General features: G+C 41.1%; 1 protein-coding gene across 8 annotated transcripts in view; it reads right to left on the bottom strand.

Moving 5' to 3' along the window:
• Positions 1–20,464, bottom strand: part of TANC2 (tetratricopeptide repeat, ankyrin repeat and coiled-coil containing 2) — a 1,999,198-nt gene that overhangs the window by 1,716,360 nt on the left and 262,374 nt on the right. For all 8 annotated transcript variants that reach the window (XM_069238000.1, XM_069237998.1, XM_069238005.1 and 5 more), the window contains one exon: positions 10,574–10,629. The gene's annotated coding sequence lies outside the window, so the exon portion shown is untranslated. The remainder of the gene's footprint in view (positions 1–10,573; positions 10,630–20,464) is intronic.

The following is a 20,464-nucleotide window of genomic DNA, read 5'->3' as shown; positions in this document are numbered from 1 at the left end:
CTGGTATGTTATGCTGGGTGTGTCTCTCTGGGTTTGTCTACCTATGTCTAATTTCTTTGAAATATGATAATGCACATGTGAGTTTGCAGTAAAAATATAGCCCTTTGGCAACTGAAGGCAGGCTTAGCTGTTAACAGAAACTTCTCCTGGTTGGGTGGGTGGTGGGTTTTAAATCAGTATGTAGTCGAACTGTGTTCTGATTCTTCTTCATGTAGCCACTCAAAGGTCACTTCAAAAAGCCACATTTTTTGCTGCATGAATAGCCACTGAGTGATGGAGCACATGCAGGAACAGTGTACCATGACACCTCACTAGGGCCTTCCATGCGCTAGGGAGAAGCTAGAGAAATATCAGCAGACTGTTTGACAGACAGAGAGACCTACTAAAGTAGACACTGACTGCTGTAGAATTCTACATCCCCAAGAACCCACAAACATCTGCAGACATGAAAAAGAAGGCTCACTGACTTAAGTTGTGCTGGCCTCCTTCGAAGCAGGTAAAGTGCCCTGATATGAAGCAGATACATTTTGCCAGGTTGTGCAGAAAGACAATTTATACAGAATAGACTGGCATGGCAAAAAGTGCCCTGGTAGAAGCACCTCCTTTCCCCAAAAATAAGAGCAGGATTAAATTTGTGCAGAGCATTAACCCCATACTGCGAATGAGGTAGTGCTGACATTTGTTTGTATCACCCTTATTTAGGTGGACACATTTATTGGTTAAATTTAAATGTTGCACTGTGACCCTCAAGCATACCTCACATGCGCCTTGAGCGGCTGAGTTTCCATTAGCATTCAGAATGTACCCCAAGTGTTACTTGAAAGTGGGCTATTCTGTGTGTACTTGCATATTGAAGGTTGTTGTGCAAGTACCACATTTCCACAGTCCATGCCCTTCAGCTGGTGCTTAGAAAGCTTCCTGCTCTTTTTTTAGTGACTGCTTATCATCAACTGTTCTCTGCATTTTGAGTGTGAGTGCCACATGTATGTGTGAATGTGGTATTTGTATAGTGCATACTAATCCGACAAGGAAAGGAGTGCTAAACAGGGTGCAAGGTGCCAAGTGACTGTAGTGGTAGCTGGGTTCTGATAAAAGATGTGGACTATTACTGCACCAAGATGTAGTGTTGTATGAAGAGGTATGTCTTCAGCACGATTTCAACCAGGGATGAAGAACAGGCCTTAAAGAAGATAACAACAGAGAAAGAGCAACACTGATAAGAATACTCAAGATATAACAAATATTATGCGACTAGTCGACAGACTGTTGTAAAATGAAAAGGCTATGTCAAGGATAGGCAAAGTTTACTTAACGGATAGCAACAATATTGTAAAGAATGTCCAAGACATTAATTCTATTTATTATTCATTTTATTTTATCTAGTGCAACATATTCACAGTGGTATTGGCAAAATCAGCAGTGGCCATAGATGTCTCTTGCAATACACAAGAATCTATAATAAGCACTACAAGAGAAATAAGTGAATTATGAAACAAATATACACATATGGAATTCTTGCTAATGAACATGAGGAACTGGAGAAGCGCAGTGCACTGAGAGCAGTGGGCTTAAAAGCAAAAGGTGAGAATGGGTGAGGAGAAAGACAGGAGGAAGAATTAGTGTCTGGAAAATCCTGCGTCTACAAATCAGGTAAAAGTGTTAGAAGGGAAGAGATGCGAATAAAAAGTGCTGAGAAGATAAACGATGAGCAGATCATAGGAGCATAGATGACAGCATGAGTCACAAAGTGGGGAAGAGAAGGAAAATCTTAAGAAGAAAGGCATACATTTGGCGTCTTGAAAAGTAAGTTAGCTATTTAGTTCAAGCCAAAAAGAGAAGGTGATTTAGAAAATTATAAATAGGGGCATGAATACCATAGCTTGAGGATCACGGGATAGCAGTTAAGTGATTCATGAATAAGAAGTATGTAGCAATGGAAAGTGTCTTAAGCATTCAGATGGAGCTTGAACACAAGAATTTTAGTTTTAAGAGTCCTCTCATATCCCATTCTGGTTTCCCCTCTTCTTTCACTGGCCCTCGTATCCCTATGTATTGAATCAGTGTTTGGGCGGTAAGAGACAGAAAATAGCATCACTCCCAAGGGATTCTGCCGACAAAGTTAGTGAAGCCTGAGAAATCTAACGTGCACATCACAATCATGGTGCAGGGTATCACCTGCCCCGTACAGTAATAGCATATTGCCTCATGCCCCTTTCCTAGTACTGAAAGATCTATTTCCCTTTACTTTAAATGCTGTCTTTCTGAGGTAAGGTTTCCTTCACCCCAATCATCGACTTGATGCAAAATAATTCCATTCCTTACCATAACCTACAAAATCTTTAAAATATTAACTTTTGCTTTCTATGGCCTCATCACCATGCCTTAAATGAACATTATCCAAGCACCTTAAGTTGCTAAACTTATTACTGAAAACACATGTATATCTGTTACAGGTGGAAACTTAAAAACCGAGGACCGACTGGATCGGAGCTCTGGTCTAGCTCAAAGGCCTATCCCCTTTTCAAAAGATCTTTGCAACTAAAGATCCTCAAAGCATGGCCCGACAAACAGGATAAACGTGTCTTAATGAAGGCAAGTACTGCAACAGCCTTTACATCGGGATTGATTTATGCACCAAATCCTCCAGGACAAAATTATTTTGCGCACACTAAGCTTTTTAAACAATTTGACAAGACTCATATAATCATTGTGAGGACTGGAGAATGGAACCAAATGTGTTCTTGGACAAATCTGGGACCCTGATAGAGCCATGCAAAAAGATATCATGGACGATTTCAATTTGCCACATGTGACATAGGCTAGTATTTCTTCTTGTGGTGTTTCAGCGGTCGCCAGTGACACTTTCATAGACACAGGTTAGCCAGTTCATCAATCGGTCAACTGAGGCATAAAAACATCCAGGAAACTGCTTGAATGGAACAGCAAGCTGTCCTTTAGATCTTATTCTGGGCCTCGTATTTAAGCTTTCATTCCATTAGGACTTTGCCTGGTCTCGCTATCTTTGGTCTTTCTCCGGTTCCTGTCAACTAGAGTTCAATGCTTTGTTCACTCCAGGTCTAGCAAGATTAAGGGACAGCTACTCTGCTGACTTTATTTATGATAAACAGTGAAAAAAAGTGCAACAGTTCATTTGGAGAGTTTCCAGTAGCGATCTGGTTTTGTGTTAAGCACTGGTGAGTTTTGTCAAGAAAAGAATGGTTCTGTGCAGCCGCATGCTTAGCAGATATGTATTTATGGTGAAGGTGCAGTTTTGTTGTGGGGAAACTGCTGCAAGCTTTAACTCTGCAATGCATGAGGTTTTCAATGTCATTTTGCTTGTATACGTGTTGTATACGTACTGTGCTTATGTTCACATTTTAACTGAAATATATTTATAAGTATTTAGCTTTTACGCTCAATGGCATTTGTGACACTAAGGTATTAAAGGCTGCATTTGCTACTTCTGCTGGTTGTGTCGCTGTGCTTATTTCAATGTTTAAATCTTTGGGAGGGTGGGGGAAGTTGATGCTGTTGTGTTTACTTGTACAGACATAAGCGGCTGTGCACAGAGGGTGCATACTCGGAATGGTAGAATGCCTATGGGTGGTATTGTCTTTTTCCTGTACTGTATGTACAGAGCTTGCTTACCCTCCCCCTGTGGTGGGCTGCTGTTCTCTGAAGAGTTCACTGTGGGCAGTGCTTAATTGGTAAATAAAAACGTGCTGGTGCCCAAAGCCCTCCTCTGAAACATGAGACTGCTGCATTTAAATGCGAGAGCACGGAATAATGAGGCAGCGTAATCCTGAAACCATCTCGGGCCTCTTCAATACATTTAAAGGCGCCAATCCCTGGCCCTCCAGCTCACTCTGGCAGCTTTCTGCTTTCTACCTTTGTGACGCTTTTTCGTTTTTCTCTTCCTCCGTCTATGTGTCTCTTGCTCGCCACAAATGCTTCAGGAATTAAAAAAAATATCTACTTATTCATGGGACAGGCTACTTCTTAAATCTACTTGTCTGCTAAAAAAAAATACTTGTCCCTTTGGTGCCATGTAGCGCAGCGACAAATTATGGCAGCAATCTCATTATGCAAGAGCTCTGATAACAGCCTCTCTGAGTATGCCGGGGCTAATACTATAGTAGGGATTGAATACTAGCAATTTCAAGCCCTACTATACAGGGGCTTGAGGAAGCAGTAAGTAATAGTTCTAGGGCTGAAATGCCATTGAGTCTGTGCAAACCTGCTAACTTGCATGTTTTTTAGGATTTTCACCAGATCTTCTCTAACCTTTTCCCATACCGAGTAAGGTTGGAAATGTACTCCTGAAAAGAGCAGCAGTAAAGTTTCTTCCAGGGTTGGGAAATAAAGTGGTTGGAGGGAAAGTGAACTTGTAAATGCTCAACAGGTTTTTGCATGAGCAAATCTACACATGCATATTGCTCATGCTAAAATACAGATCACAAATATTTTCTAGGAGTATGATTTCCTGTTCTACTCCTATAAATTCTTGTGAATTCATTAAAGCCACTAATGCAAATACATATACCATGGGTGCACTTTTGTGAATTTCTTTAAGAATTGGGCCCCTAATTAGATCTGGCATTAACCAATACATTTTGTTTTTATTAAAATTCTATTTATCTCTCTCTATCCATCTATCGGCTGGCTTTACTGTGAGTGATAGCATTCTGCTCTTCCACAAGGAGCAGATTTGTACATAAAGTCGTTTCGTTCAGTGCCAGGAACTACTGTGGCAATGTGTGCTTTTTGTGACCCCAAATTTTTTTTGTTGTGCTGTTTGTTTTTTTGTTAATGCTTGTTACAGTGGTGAGGGCATGGCAGCTCCCACAACAATGATGGGTTACAAAAGTTATGTCAAAACAGGACAGGCATGAGGAAACCAAAAGACTGACAACGTCGGATCAGTTGGCTTTGCCAGTGCTTGTTTATTTTTATGTTCCCATAATCTTGTTGAAAATGGTAACTCTGATTTTCCATTGTGAATATTTTTTGAAATTATAGCATGCATTAACACATATTACTAAATGATGCTTCAAAGAAATACTAACAAAAATTTCACAGTAATTTAGCAAAACCTTTTTTGCCTACCTCCAGTTTTTCCTGAACATTTTATTTTGAAAGCAAATAATCATAAAATTTGCAACGCACTTCTGCAAATGTTTGCATCTAATCAGAGAACTCACCCTAGTAGCTCATGGACCCCTCCCACAGCAATTAACAATAGAACTGTGAAGAGGAGGGAACAAACCAGTGGCAAAATGCCAAGCATACACGAGGGGGGGCTTGAATGCTGTCACAGGGCAACAGCATAGCCGACCAGGCAGCTAAGGAGGCTAGGCAGGTGGCTAATACCATATGTACAGTGCAGATATGTGATAGAGAGTGAGGTGATGCCCCCTATATGACATTAGCAGCATACCACCTTCAGGACATACAAGAAATAGTACCTCCTGAGGAAAAGGAGGCTTGGGAACAAAGGGGATGTACGATATCCACTGATTGTCTGTATAGAGATATAGAAACAGGCAAACTGGTGATGCCCCAGGGACTGCTCTATTTAGCATTAACACAATTGCACTCACCAACACATGACCCTGAAAAGACATTGTTAGGCACCTTATAAGCAGCCTGGTTTGTTTCAGACCTTCTGAAATAACTGGCTGTTTTATACATTAATGTCTTGTAAGTAAACAATACAGTTCATCCGGACCACCAGCATTAGACCATCATCGATACCTATCACAGAGTGTCCTTTCCAAGAATTACACATTGACTTTGTAGATATGGTCACAAATGTAACGCAATGTGGTACATGATAGTGGTAGACTGTCCATTCTCTAGGTGGAAAGAAGTAGGCCTATGCCGGGCTGCAGTAGCAAAAGGTACGCCTACATTCCTTCGAAAAATAGTAACAAGATGGGACATTCCCAAGGCTATTCTCTCTGGAAAATGCTACATATTTTGTTAATTAGATCTTTTAATGCATTACCCCAGTGCTGGGAATGCAGCACACCCTTGTCTCTGCCTATCACCACCAAATTATTGGGATAGTGGCACACCTGAATACTGCCCTAAAAGATAAAATAAGGAAGATATCAGTAACACTGAACAGGAATTGGCTATATTGTTTGCCCCTGGCATTATGAACCCTTGAAAATGCTCCCTGGGTACCTTTGGAATCCCCAGGATGTTGTGTAAAAAAAAACAATATATATATATAAATATATATATATCAATAAAACATTGGCAAAGACAATAAGTTTCGCCTTCTCTTTTTTCTTTTGCATTCTATCTTACTAAATGGGTTATAAATATTGGAAAAAGGTTATAATTATGTTATTTTTCAACTCTGCTGAACCTTTAATAGTTGTTTATGTTGTGATGTACGCTGAATTAATATCCCAGGGTTCCAAACTCGTAATTTGTACCTTATTTAATATGGCACTGTATTAGAGTATAGTAATGTGTAGTTAGTAGAGTGCCACTGCACCTGCTGCACCATCCAAATCATGCACATTTTAACTGCAAAGTAACCACAATTGTGACTGCCTGTTCAGTAGAGAAGTGTAGCAATATTTGGTGTTTAGAGAAGTTCTGGCAACTTTTAGCCCCGGTGCCAGTGCACAATTCAAATCATGAGCTCAGTGCCTGAAAAATAACTGCACTTGTGACTGCCTGTTTAGTAGTAATATATAACAATATCTGGTGTTTAGAGGGGTTCCTAGAGCTTTTAGGCACGGTGCCAATGCACCTGTTGCACCATTTAAATAATTACCCTAATGCCTGCAAGGTAACCGTAATTGTGACTGCCTGTTTAGCTGTAAAATATAGCAATATTTGGTGTCAACTTTTGGCCCCGGTGCCCCAGCACCTGCTGCATCACTCAAATCATGACCTTAGTGCAGGCAAGATAACTGCACTTGTGACTGCCTGTTTAGAAGTAAAAATGTAGTAATAATGTGTGTTTTTTGGAGTTCCAAGAGCATTTGAGGATGGTGCCACTGCACCTACTGCACCATTCAAATCATGACCTTAATTCCTGCAAGTTAACTGCCACTGTAACTGCCTGTTTAGTAGTAAAATATAGCAATATTAAAATGTAGAGTTATGGCAACTTTTAGGCCTGGTGCTACTGCACCTGTTGACCATTCACATCATGACTCTAATGCCTGTAAGATAACTGCATTTGTGACTGCCTTTGTAGAAGTGAAATATAGCAATACTTTGTGTTTAGAGGGGTTCCTAGAGATTTGGGGCACAGTGTTACTGCATCTGTTGCACCATTGGAATAATATCCACAGTGCCTGCTAGGTAACTACACTTGTGACTCCCTATTTAGTAGTAAATATAGCAATATTTTGTGCTTAGAGGAGTTATGACAACTTTTGGCCTAGTGCCACTGCACCTTCTGTACCATTCAAAACATGACCCTAATGCCTGCTAGAGAACTACACTTGTGACTGCCTGTTTAGTAGTAAAATATAGCAAGACCGTGTTTAGAAAAGTTATGACAACTTTGGGCCCCAGTGCCACTGCACCTGTTGCACCATTCAAATCAAGACCTTAGTGCCTGCAGGATACCTGCACTTGTGATTGCCTGTTTAGAAGTAAAATGTAGCAATAATTTGTGTTTAGTGGGGTACCAAGAGATTTTGGGCACGGTACCACTGCACCTGTTGCACCATTCAAATCATGGCCCTAATGCCTGCAAGATAACTGCACTTGTGACTGCCTGCTTAGAAGTAAAATATAGCAATATTTGTTGTTTAGAGGAGTTATGACAACTTTTGGCTCCGGGGCCACGGCACCGGCTTCACCATTGAAATCATGACCCTAATGCCTGCAAGGTAACTGCACTTGTGACTGCCTGTTTAGTAGTAAATATAGCACACGCAACAGCACTGGTGAAAGCAAGGACTACACAGTAACAGTAGGCGGAGGGTGTCGGGTTTAGGAGACTGACTGAGGATAGCGAGTGCATGAAAAAAGTAAATAAAAAAATTAAGCTGCTGAATGTGGACATGGAGTAAAAGGGACTATAGTAAAGGCACTGCCTTTTCCATTTAACATTTATGTAACAAAAACCAGTCACATAGCTATTCGTGTTAAAGCGCAGCCGTAGCTCATTGGTGTCCCAAGTAAGTCTCGGCTCTCACGTCACCTCACGAAGGGCAGTGCCGGTCAATGTTTAACTGCAAGACCTCTTTGATTTCGGGAAACTGTTTTATTACATTTAAAAATACAGCCCAATTGTCTCTAAGGACAATACGGAGGGCATACCGTGCAGGCACTAGAATGAAAACAGGAGCGGTATGCAGCAAGGAGACCAGAAGGCCTCATATGCATTGCTTGATGGGAAATGCAAAACAAAGTACCTTCAGAGTAGTAGCCAGAGGAAGGACAATAACAGACAACAATTGGGAACTGACTGGATGCTGTACTTCGTCCACGCTCCACACCACAGCATGGAAGGCTAATCGGAGCAGGAAGTGAAAGCAGACACTTGCTGGCCAATGAAAAGCACTTAAGTTAGAGTGGTGTTGGAATCAACCAATGGCAAGTTCAGGTAAGTAAGGGGTGGGTTCTAAGCATTTTTTTTTCCCCAAATAGAAGAGACTTTGTAAGCACAGCACAAGTGTTGTGCAGGCGAAACCTAAAAAGACGCAAATGTGGTGTTGATACCTTATATGGAAAAAAGGTTCAGGAGGTCTAAGCGCAAACTACTGCAAATAGACCAAAAAAGGGCATAGCACTCTAAAAAAAAAATGGGGGGGAAGAGGAAGAAGGAACCTATCAGCGAAAGAGTTAAGAAATACTCCCCTAGATACCTAGCTGCGTCAAGTTCCAGTTTTATGCTTCTAAATATCGCTTGTTACTATAGTTAAATGGATTATGAAGATAGTGACTCACTGAATATATTCCAAAATAAGCCCACCATAGTGGGCAATGATTCACATTACAAGAAGTAGCAACAACGGAAAAGGGAAGCAAACAATAATTTATTGTACATAAACACCTTCTTGGCAAGTGTCGCTATGCACACTTACAAGTTCCTTTGTACGGCTGTTTTAAAATACTTCATAAATTGATATGTACAAATACTTTTTAGCGTTTTATTAGATGCTAGAAGATAATTTTCTAATCTCCAGAGCACTCCAGGCCCTATCACAATAACTTAGCATTTCTGAAGTAGAGTTTAGGCTGTGTCTGATCCACCCAGTAGCTATATTTATGCAGATAACATTCATGTCCTGCACCAGCTGGATGGAGGCATTGGTTTCACTTCAGATAATTCCCAACAGACCATGTGAGATGTAGAAGACTGAACAGGCAGCAATCGGCTTAAGCTTGATACAGACAGAGCACAGCTGACTGTGTTTAGTGCCAGCAATGAGCTCTGGGGCTTATGTTTTTAGCCCTGGACCTGGACACATGCACTTCAGCACTTAGTACAGTGCAAAATTCCAGGATGAACTAGACCCCAACATCATGATGCACCTGCCCCTCCCACATCTCTCCCCATGGCTCTCAGATAAAGGATACAGCAGTGTCTAGTTTCCATCAGCATGGCCTACTGAATAAAAATCTCCACTTCTCACTTATTGTGGTAGCATCAGTGCTTAATTTGTGCTTGCTGTTTCCGGTGCTGAGCACTGGCGCTTATTTTTGAGGGCCGGGCTTAGTCTTGCCTCAAACATTTGCTGCGAGCAAAAGATACAATTGGAAAAGGGGGAGGAAGAGAAAATGGAAAAAGCGTCACAAAGGGACAAAGCAGAAAGCTGCCAGAGTCAGCTGAAGGGGCAGGGAGTGGCTTTAAATGGACTGAAGAGACCCGAGATGGCTTGAGGATTGCTGCCCCAGTATTTTGTGCTCACACATTTAAATGCAGCAACGTGTTCAAGAGGAGGGCGTTGGACAACGGCACGTTTTTAGTTACAAATTAAGCACTGGGTAGCATTACTGCTTTTTTTTTGGGCCTCACGTTTGAGCTTCTGCAGTGCGGCTGCAGGTGATTCCAAAGATGCTGCCAGACTTATTTTTGGGGCTAGAAAAATACCATGTCACTCCTGTGCTGAGACTATTGTAAGGGCTCCTTTTCACTTTCTGTGTCATCTGTTAGATCTTGTGCCTTGTACACGGTCTGTGGTCAGACCTCCCAAAAGGAAATGATCTATCAGTATTTCACCTTTGTGTACCATGTGCTTGGACAATGCTGGCCTGAATAGTCCTTCCTTCTCAAGTAATGTATGAGTGACGTTTTTTCTCTATTCAGGTTCGTCCTGTCCATAATGCTGGGTCCAGTTGGTTTCCCGTGATTCCCAGATCTATAAGGTTTTGAAAAATGTAAAAACTTACCTTTTATAGTACCATGTAAACCGAACAGTCATTCATTGATACAGCACCAATAAATTATCTATGTATGAACTATGCACTAGAAATATTCCATCTACCCTACAAACCGATGCATGGTCACGTCACTACTGCATGAAAAGATAACACAATTAAATCTACCTGAGATCTTGACAAAACTGTTTGTTGAAAAACGCTAGCCTACCTTGAAATCTGCAGATGGACTTTCTTTGAGTAATTCCCTCCATGCGCCACAAATCTCTGTCAGGAGAAAAGATACACAGGTAAGAAACATAAGCATCTGGTGGTAACTTTAGTTTAGCTAACCGTACATTTAATAGTACATGAAAACTGCATCCTGAGTTACATAAGGAAGAGAAAGGTTAAAAGTAAAAGGAAAGATAAAAAATTTCCTTGGACAGATGTCTTCACCAGTGACATGCAGTGGCACTTAGATTCACTTAAAGGTTTCTAGAAACGACAATGTACTTATCTGTAATTATGACTCCGAGACAATATATGGTAATTCAAAAATGTCAACCTCATTGGGCTAATACTGGAACCGACTACTGAGAGGACAGCAGCTTCACCAATGAGCTCCTCCCCATTTGGCCGACAGACGTTCAGTGGACTTCAAAATCTACCCATATCTATGAATAAAAACCCTCCTCAAAAGACGATGTTGGGTTATAAGACATTCTTATATGAACTCATTTTTCCTGGACAAGCAAAGTTCTCCCTATTCAAAAGCAACAATATGAGTTTCAACTAAAAATCTTGTGAGTGAGTGGGAAGGGAAGATCCACAGTAATACCCTATGAGGCTATTCTAAGAGCTGGAACACAAAAGTCACTATGGAGCACTGCATACCCGGCTATAAAAAAATAACTGCCTCAGGAAAAATTGCAAAGCATAAAAAAATAAGAATTTCTATACTTTACATAGTGGGGGAGAAGAGCACGTTGACAGAATATGCCTTGAACCCAAAAACAATGGGTTTCCTCAAGTCCATAAATGAAACTTCTATTAATGATATGGGGAAAGCTGTTACCCACCATTTAAAAGAGCGCTTATTCGAAATGCCACTGATCTGGTCAGATTGAGATATCGCAGACACTGGGTAACGTTAAAAAAACACTTGCTTATGTGAAGCCATGCACTAGTACAATTCATAACGTTTTCAGTTTGGGATTGGATTCTATACAAGGCTACGGTAGGGAAGCAATTCCAATATAATCTCAGAGATTTTTCAGGATCTACCTTCGAAATCCTCATAATTAAGACAATCAGACTGGAAATGGATACTAAAACAACTTTCCTCAGATATCAGGATATTAGGATAATGCAGACAAATCTGAACTGTTAATATTTGCAGATGGATATGGCATGGAGAGACAGTCATTTTAATGATTTGCTTTCATTGTCAAGACAGACATTACAGCAAAAAAAGTAGTACAAGTGCCAGTCATCGTGGTTTCTTGCAGACTCCTAAACACCCTTACTTTGTCCTATTGTTCAGTTCTGCCATGATGATTGATGTGGTTGTATGTGATTTAGGTGACAAACTACCTAAACCTGTTCTGACAAGCCCTTTTGGTCTAATCTGTTTTATCTAAAAAAAAAATTAACTTCCATGATATTTACCAGACTCTCTAAACTAACCTAGTGAAAGCCCCTCTTGGAAAAAATACATTTTTAAAGTTTAGTTTTCTTCATCCTGTTACTCACTGCAGTTTTTCTTTTTTTCTGGTGACTTGGGTAATCCCCAAAATCCCTTTTCGCCCCATTCCTTCCTCAGCTCCCATTGCCCAATGACCCTTTGCCACATCTCCCTTCTTTTTTTACAGCCTATTTTTCTTAATACGATTTTTAGCCAATATGATCATTCTGTTAAAAGGGATGTTGTTATTGTTTTCAATGACTGTGTACTGCTTAAGATGTCTTTACTGAAAATTAGATAAACTGGGTTATAGGGTTACTTCTACAACAGAAGCTCCTGCTTGTGCTGTATTACATATAAAGATGTCTAAAGTTATCAGTAACACTAATGTTTTTATTTTTTTCTAACAATGTCCAATGTCCCAATACTTTTTGTGTGACCTGGTGTCATATGGTAAGGGCATAAAACTCCACATTGCCCTGTAATGATGATGTTCATAGATCTAAATAGGCATGTTTTATACTGTTTCTTTATAGGCCTGTTACATTTTTTTTAAATTAGGGAAATTCATTAGCACAGGAGTACTGGCAGTGAGCACTTTACTGTTTTTTTTTATAACTGCTCATCACTTGTCATAGTCAATGAAAGTAATTTTTCAAAATGTAAGTAGAGGTCAAACTAGAATTTGTGCTCACCTTCAGAATATTATACCTTTTAGGATGTCAGCACATATAATGAGCTTGCCTTCTTTATCCGATTCTGTGTGTTACCTCATAGTATTTCTATTGGTTTTCAGATTTGTTGTACATGGATAAATTATCCAACATAAATTAGTAGACTACACGTCAAGTTCTTTTTTTAAGAGATTGTTTGCTACCAAAATGTTTTGATGCATGAATGGTTTAACCAAATTTTCTCTAGTACTGAATATTCTGAATGTCTTCAAAAGTATTATTATATACAATATCTGGGTTTGTTTCAACAGTATAAGTCGGGGCACTCTGTGCCCTAAGGTAAGACTCCAGGGGCCAGATGTAGCAAAGGATTTGCGCCTCGCAAACGGCGAAAATCGCCATTTGCGAGGCGCAAATGCCTCTTTGCTATGCAGAAATGCATATTGCGAGTCGGGACCGACTTGCAATATGCATTTCAGAATCGCAAATAGGAAGGGGTGTTCCCTTCCTATTTGCGATTCTGAGTGGTATGCAATACCATTTGCGACCGCCTACGCGGTCGCAAATGGTGTCGCAGTTACCATCCACTTCAAGTGGATGGTAACCCACTCGCACATTGGAAGGGGTCCCCATGGGACCCCTTCCACTTTGTGAATGGACCCAAAACAATTTTTTCAGGGTAGGTAGTGGTCCAAGGGACCACTACCTGCCCTGAAAAAAAACCGAAACTAAAGGTTTCGTTTTTTTTTAAAGTGCAGCTCGTTTCCCTTTAAGGAAAACGGGCTACACTTAAAAAAAAAAAAAAAAAACAGCTTTATTGAAAGCAGTCACGAACATGGAGGTCTGCTGACGACAGCAGGCCTCCATGTTTGCGAGTGCCTATACTCGCTATGGGGCCGCAATTTGCGACCCACCTCATGAATATTGATGAGGTGGGTCATTGCGACCCCATAGCGAGTCGCAGTCGGTGTCTGAGACACCGTACTGAATACCAATTTGCGAGTTGCAAATTGCGAGTCGCATGGACTCGCACTTTGCAACTCGCAAATTTTTTATTTGCTAAATCTGGCCCCAGATGCTTTGATGGTATGTACTAAAGCCAATCAATTTAAATAGGCACTATCTTCTATAACAATTTGAAAGCCTTTAGTACTAAAGATACCTTGTCCACCACATATCTCTTCCTGATATTCAATAGTTCATCATTACAATATCTACAATAAAACTTAGTGAAGTATTTAATGAACAAGAACCTCAGGCACAATGAGAACAACTAAATCATTTTGTTTGGCGTTCAGCTAACCTCTCCGATTTTATTCCACTTTATCTGAAGCCTTTAACTATGAGCAAATATAAGGTATTAGCCAAATACTATAATTTGGGATAGTTAAAGACCATAGTTAGACCCTACTAATATGATTAACACCAGTTTTGTTTTACTTTGACACCAACGACCAGTGATGTGATATAATACTTGTGTCATACTCAATTTCTGTTATTTTCTGTATCCTGGTTAGCACAGTATTCTGTAACAACGACAACCATGGTCAAATTGATAGCCTGGAATGTTAATGTAATGGTATTAACAACCTAGTGAAAAGGGAAAATAACCTAGCTTGGATGAAAATGCATCACCCAAGCATTATATTTCTTCAAAAAAAGTTTGCGAATGACGCTAAGACATTTTACAGAGAATCAGAGGAACATCAGAGGTGTTTTTCTAGAAGTGAGAGTATCCACTATTGTATGTCTCTTAGAACCTCAAATTTGAAAGTAATACCAGTTGGGCTGGAAAGATTGGCCATAGTGAAGACTATCATTAGTGGAGTAATTTGAACACTGATGAATCTAAATTCAACTAATGCCATATTTCCACTTCCTCTTCACACAAGACAAAACAACCCAAAACAATTAGAGTCAGAACATAGCTGTCATAATTGAGACAGACTTTAATTTAGCACCTGATGGTTTTCTAGTCAGGGGTTTTACACAACTTGACAGATGCATTTCTTACACAGTATTATTGAGTTTTTGTCCAGTAGCTGGCCAGATGGGTGACTGCTCCTTGTTGGTAAAGTCCCAAAAAATATGATCAAAAACATTGAGATTATTTAATTGGTATCAGGAACAATCCCCTGCTTGAGGAATAGGCTGAGCATGAGAGAAGCAGATACACACTGCTGTGGAGGGGAAAAAGAGAACTGTAGAGGCCAGAAATACACACAGAGAATAGGGCCGGCAGCATATGAGGCTTGCATGTGCCCATGGCACAGGGCCACACATGTATGAACTAACAACAATAGAAGCAATTAATAGTCCTGTCACAAAGAGGCAGAGTACAAACAGTTGAGAATGGTAAACAAGAAAATTCCAGAACGTGATAAAAGAATTGGTCATGCCCTATGACGAAGAGGCTCACCACCGGCTGCAAGTGATGTGACCAACACTCAAAACACCAGCAAATGCTTGAATCTGTTGCCCTTGTTTGGGCAGCAACACAATCCAGCATTTACCCACTAGGTACAAAAGCCAAGCAACTACTTTGTTGGCTCACCAATTGAGAAATGGAGCTAAGGTTGGTGTCATGTGTCCGCACCTTGGAGGGACGTGACTTAGTAGACACTATCCAAACTACAGAAGAGTTTGCTTTGTTCTACCACACCCTGTATGCAGTAAGGGACCCTACCCATAGAAAGCACAACAACCCTATTGTCAAGGACTTAATACTGGCCAGGTTTCCAGAATAGGAACCCTGGACATTGGATGAACTCTGTGCTAAGAAATGGAATACACCACTGCCTCCAGAGGGGCACAAGGTAGGGCGCTCAGCAGGTTGTTAGTATGCTTTTTCTAGTCTTCCTCTGACCATGAATATGAGACTGACTCTGCATCTGAAGCAGAGGAGGATGTGCAATATTCTGGGAGTGAATTATCTGTCTGAGAGGAATCATCTGATGGTGAAGACATTTTCATTGCGGAGGAAGTGCCTCTTTTAGAGGAGGACACTGATGTGCCGATAGTGCAGGGAGAGGCACCTGGACTGTAGCCTGGGGCTGCAAGGCTTACCATTGCAAGGGCTCTCTAAGTTGCCCCAAACATAGTGCAGCCGGCACTGCCAGCCTTCACTGGTGTCCCAGGGTGTATACTGAAAACTTTACACCTATAAAATTCTTTCAGTTGTTTACAAACAATGTATTTTTTTGGGATTAGATTGTTAAGCAGACTAATTTGTATGCTGAACAGTATTTGAGGGACAACAGTACCACACTTAAGCCCCACTCTGGAGCTAGCTGGTGGACTCCTACAAATCTGGATGGATTGAAGTTCTTGGGTTTAACTTTTTTAATGGGCTTGATAAGGAAGCTGTTGCTGTCTTCATATCAGTGTACTCGTCCCTGGATGGCAACAGCTATATTTCCTGCAAACATGATTCATGATCGGTATTTGCTTCTGCTTCAGATGCTGCATTTTGTTGATAATGCTTTAGCGTTACCACAAGATCACCCTGATTGTGACAGTCTTTTCAGGATTCGGCCCATTCATGATCACTCTGTAGATCATTTTTCAGAAATCTATGTTCCAGGGAAAGAAATAGCTGTGGCCGAGACTTTGGTCCTGTTCAAGGGCTGTTTGGTTTTTAGGCAGTTCATTCCTAGCAAGAGGGCATGTTATGGAATTAAAATGTATATGCTGTCAGAGAAGAACTGAGTATATCTAACTTCAGGTTGTACACTGGTTGGGATTCCAGTACTGACACCTTGGTTTTCCTTCCACTTTTGAAATTAGTGAGTAAATTGTTTAAGAACTTCGTAGAGGACTTTTTAACAAGGGTCACCATTTGTATGTAGATATCTTCAACACTGGTGTGCAATTATTCAGGGAATTGGTTAAAGTGGACATGGTTGCTTGTGGCACAATCCACTCTAACAGTAAAGGTTACCCAAAAGAGCTTGTTTGTATAAAACTTGAGAGGGGACAGTGCAGTGCCTTGCGTAGTGATGAACTATTAGCTGTGAAATTTGCAGGCAGAAGAGATGTCTACATGCAGACTACCATCCATGATGAAAGTATTTCACCGGTGACTGTTTGGCGTCAGACTGCTTAAGTGCGCAAACCTGTGTGCATTTTAGACTATAATAGGCAGATGGCTGGTGTTGATAGAGTAAATGAGAAATGGGAACCCTACACTGCTGTTTGTAAGGCTTACATTTGCTATAAGAAGTTGGCTAGCCATCTTTTCCACTTAGTAACCTTTAATGCTTTTGTGGTGCTGAAGGATTGTTCTCTGGAGACAAAGGTGATATTTATTCAGCATCAGGAGTCTGTGATAGGCAGCCTTGTTGTAGAGGAACAGGTATGTGTTCCTAGAGTTGGAGTGGTGGAGGATGTGGCTAGATTGAAAGGTCGCCACTTTGCTGATCACATTCCTCCCACACCTTAAAAAGATTTTCCCAGTAGGAGATGTAGAGTCTGCATGCGAAGAGGTATGCGGAAGAAGACTCATATGTACTGCCCTGTCCTGCTAAACCTGGGCTGTGTGCCCCACATGTTTTAGACAGTACCACATGGAAACGAGTTTTAGGGAGCAACCGCAAGCGTAAAACTGAACTGCTTGGTCTGTATCGTTTTCTATTTTTTTGTTCAGTTTCACGGTTGGTATTAGTGTGATGTATTTAATTAGAGCTGTTTTGTATTTACTTACAATTGGTTTGTGTTTTCTTGAAAAAAAATGTGATGGTGCTGTGTGTGGACTGGCGCTTGGCTGGTGGTGTGCATGGACTGGCGCTTGGCTGGCGGTGTGCGTGGACTGGCGCTTGGCTGGCGGTGTGCATGGACTGGCGCTTGGCTGGCGGTGTGCATGGACTGGCGCTCGGCTGGTGGAGTGTGAGAGGTGGCGCTTGGCTGGTAGTGTGCGAGTAGTGACTTGCTGCTGGTCACTACATACACACTTGCTAGCCAAACGACAGCCCACACAATCAGTCAGCCAGTGTGATTGCTGTGTCAAACATGGGGGTGTATGAAAGCGATGGGCCCTTGAATGGTGCTAACTGTTGATGTGAGTGCTGGCGGCGTGAATGGTCTTGTGTGTCTCACGTATGAAAGACCTGTGAACTGACTGTAAATCGGTTGGTGCCTTGACACAGCTTTACAGCTCACGAGCTGCAAGTCATTAGTTCAGTTTTTTGACCTTTCAATTATTAACAGTGCATTTCATTTTTGTGAAATCCTTTGTGAATAAAATTTTATATACTGAACCATCATCTCACCCTCGTGCCAAATCCAACCAGGATGTGTGTATACTTGATGAATATATGGTTGTGCCGCAATAATTGTGTTTTTTGTATTTCTCTGCCAGGGTGTACACTGTCTCTACATTGTCTCTTATTGTGAATGTTGTAATGTGCTGGGCCTGCGGCTGGTGTTGTGAATGGCCTTGTGTGTGTGAAAGGTCTGTAAAGCGGTTGGTGCCGTGTGGCTTTCCAGCTCAAGAGCTGCAAGTCATTGGTTGAGTTTTTTTGATCTATCAATTAATAACAGATCATTTAATTTTTGTGAAATCTCTATTTTGATATATTGAACGATCACTCACCCTTTTGGCAAATTAAACCAGTATTTATACGTTATAAGGGCAGTGGGTACGCACAAGACCATTTTATGGCACTTCTCTCAGTCAGGAATTCAACTCACGAAAAAACACCCTCTCCACTGTATTCAGGCGTCGAAGCACACTCTAGGTGTCTCGGGTGGGACACCGATGATGAAGCATGCCACCAACTAGGTTGGTGGACGAGGGGTCTTTTTAATACAACCTAAGGGCATTTTTTCACAATTTGAGTGTTTGGGACATCACAGAAGTCAGAGACATGGTAGCGTGCTCGCTTCTTGTCTAGGGAAAATCTACCAACTCCAGATATGTTTGAAAACGAGACACTCAGGGGAGTACAGGGTGGTGTGCCTCTAGTGGATCCCATCAGGTTTTCTTACCCACAAAACCCTGCCATGGGACTAAAAATCACACATTTCCCTTGCATTTCTGTGCCATATTATTCCAGAAACAGAAATGAACCACAAATGTCCAACCACCCAGCGTACCCTTCAGTCTCACAATAAAAATGATGACTCACTTTTGAGGGTAGCCAAAGCAGAGTCAGGCTAAAAACATTTTTTTTTTTTTTTACTTTCCTTTTGGAACCGTTTGCCCCCCAAACACTACACGGTTTTGGCCCTTCCCTTTCGCAGGCACTTAGCCCTTCCACACAAGTGAGTTATCATTTTTATCAGGAGACCGAGGGGAGGGCTGAGTGGTGGGAAATATGTGGCTTCCCTCTGATTGCAGAACTTTCCATCTCAGAAATGTGAGGAAAAGTTGTTTGTTAGACACATTTTGAGGTTTGCAAGGGAATGTAGCTAACAGAACCTTGTGAAAGCCACACAATTTACCCCATTCTGGATTCCTCTAAGTATCTAGTTTTCAAAGATGTACAGGTTTGCTAGGTTTCCCTAAGTGCCAGCTATGCTAGGGCCCAAAATTCACAGCTAGGCAAATTGCAAAACACGAGTAAGTTTTCAGTGGAAAAATGTGATGTGTCCACATTGCCTTTTGGGACATTTCCTGTCGTGGACACTAGGCCTACTCACACAAGTGAGGTCCCGTTTTTATCTGGAGACTTGGGGGAACACAGAACAGTAGAACAAGTGTTATTACCAATTGTCTTTCTCTGCATTTGCACCTTCCAAATGTAAGACAGTGTGTAAGAAAGAAGCAATTTTGAGAAATAGCCTCTAATTCACATGCTAGTATGAGTACCCCTAAATTGAGAGATGTGCAAATAACCACTGCTTCTAAACTCCATAGCTTGTGCCCATACCTATTTTTCACTCTTGATATTTTACCAAATTACTTGCTGTATACCCAGTACACAATGAAGAAACCATTGTAAGGTACAGGCCAGTTATTGGCTCTGCGCACATACAGGCCGTAAAAATCCCCGCAACCAGAAGGGTCCAGCACACATATTTGGTATATTACTTTTGAAAATCTGCTGTACTTAGAAAGTTACAGATGAAAACTATTACTGTCAATGTTGTAATGTGCCGGGCCTGCCGCTGGCGGTGTGTAAGGTCTTGTGTGTGTGTCACATATGAATGGAGTGTGAAAGGCCTGTAAAGCGGTTTAGAAAAAGTTACAGATGAAAACTGAGACACAAATGGCTGGTTTTGTTTTTAACACAATTTAAATTTCTTTTTTATTTCAAGTGTTACATTCTGTAGGAAAACAGAGGGATCTACACAAATTACCCCTTGCTGAATTCAGAATTTTGTCTACTTTTCAGAAATGTATAGCTTTCCACAATCCACCATTTATTTCACACCCATTCCTACCACTAACTGAAAGGAGGTTGAACGTGCAAAAATGGGGTATGTCCCAGTAAAATGCCAAAACTGTGTTGAAAAATTTGGTTTTCTGATTCAAGTCTGCCTGTTCCTGAAAGTTGTCAAAGTGGAGATTTTAGCAGCGCAAACCTTTTGCTGATTCAGATTGCAGAAAAAAAACAAAAAAAACAAAAAAAAACACTGACGCTTTCTTCTGCAGCTCTTTTTTTCCTATTTTTCCCCAAACAACCCTAAATTTAGCAGGGGGGGAGGCTGGGGGGAGAAGTCAGTCCTCAAGCATGGGCTCACTATTGTAACATTTTACCAAGGATCTCCCGCTTGCACGCAGTAATACATTCATTCACAATGGTTCAATGTTGTTTATGTA

This window comes from Pleurodeles waltl, chromosome 6 (assembly GCF_031143425.1).
Source record: "Pleurodeles waltl isolate 20211129_DDA chromosome 6, aPleWal1.hap1.20221129, whole genome shotgun sequence".
NCBI classification, from domain to species: domain Eukaryota; kingdom Metazoa; phylum Chordata; class Amphibia; order Caudata; family Salamandridae; genus Pleurodeles; species Pleurodeles waltl.
Note: the sequence above shows the minus strand (reverse complement) of the source record. Positions and strands in the feature narration are given on the sequence as shown.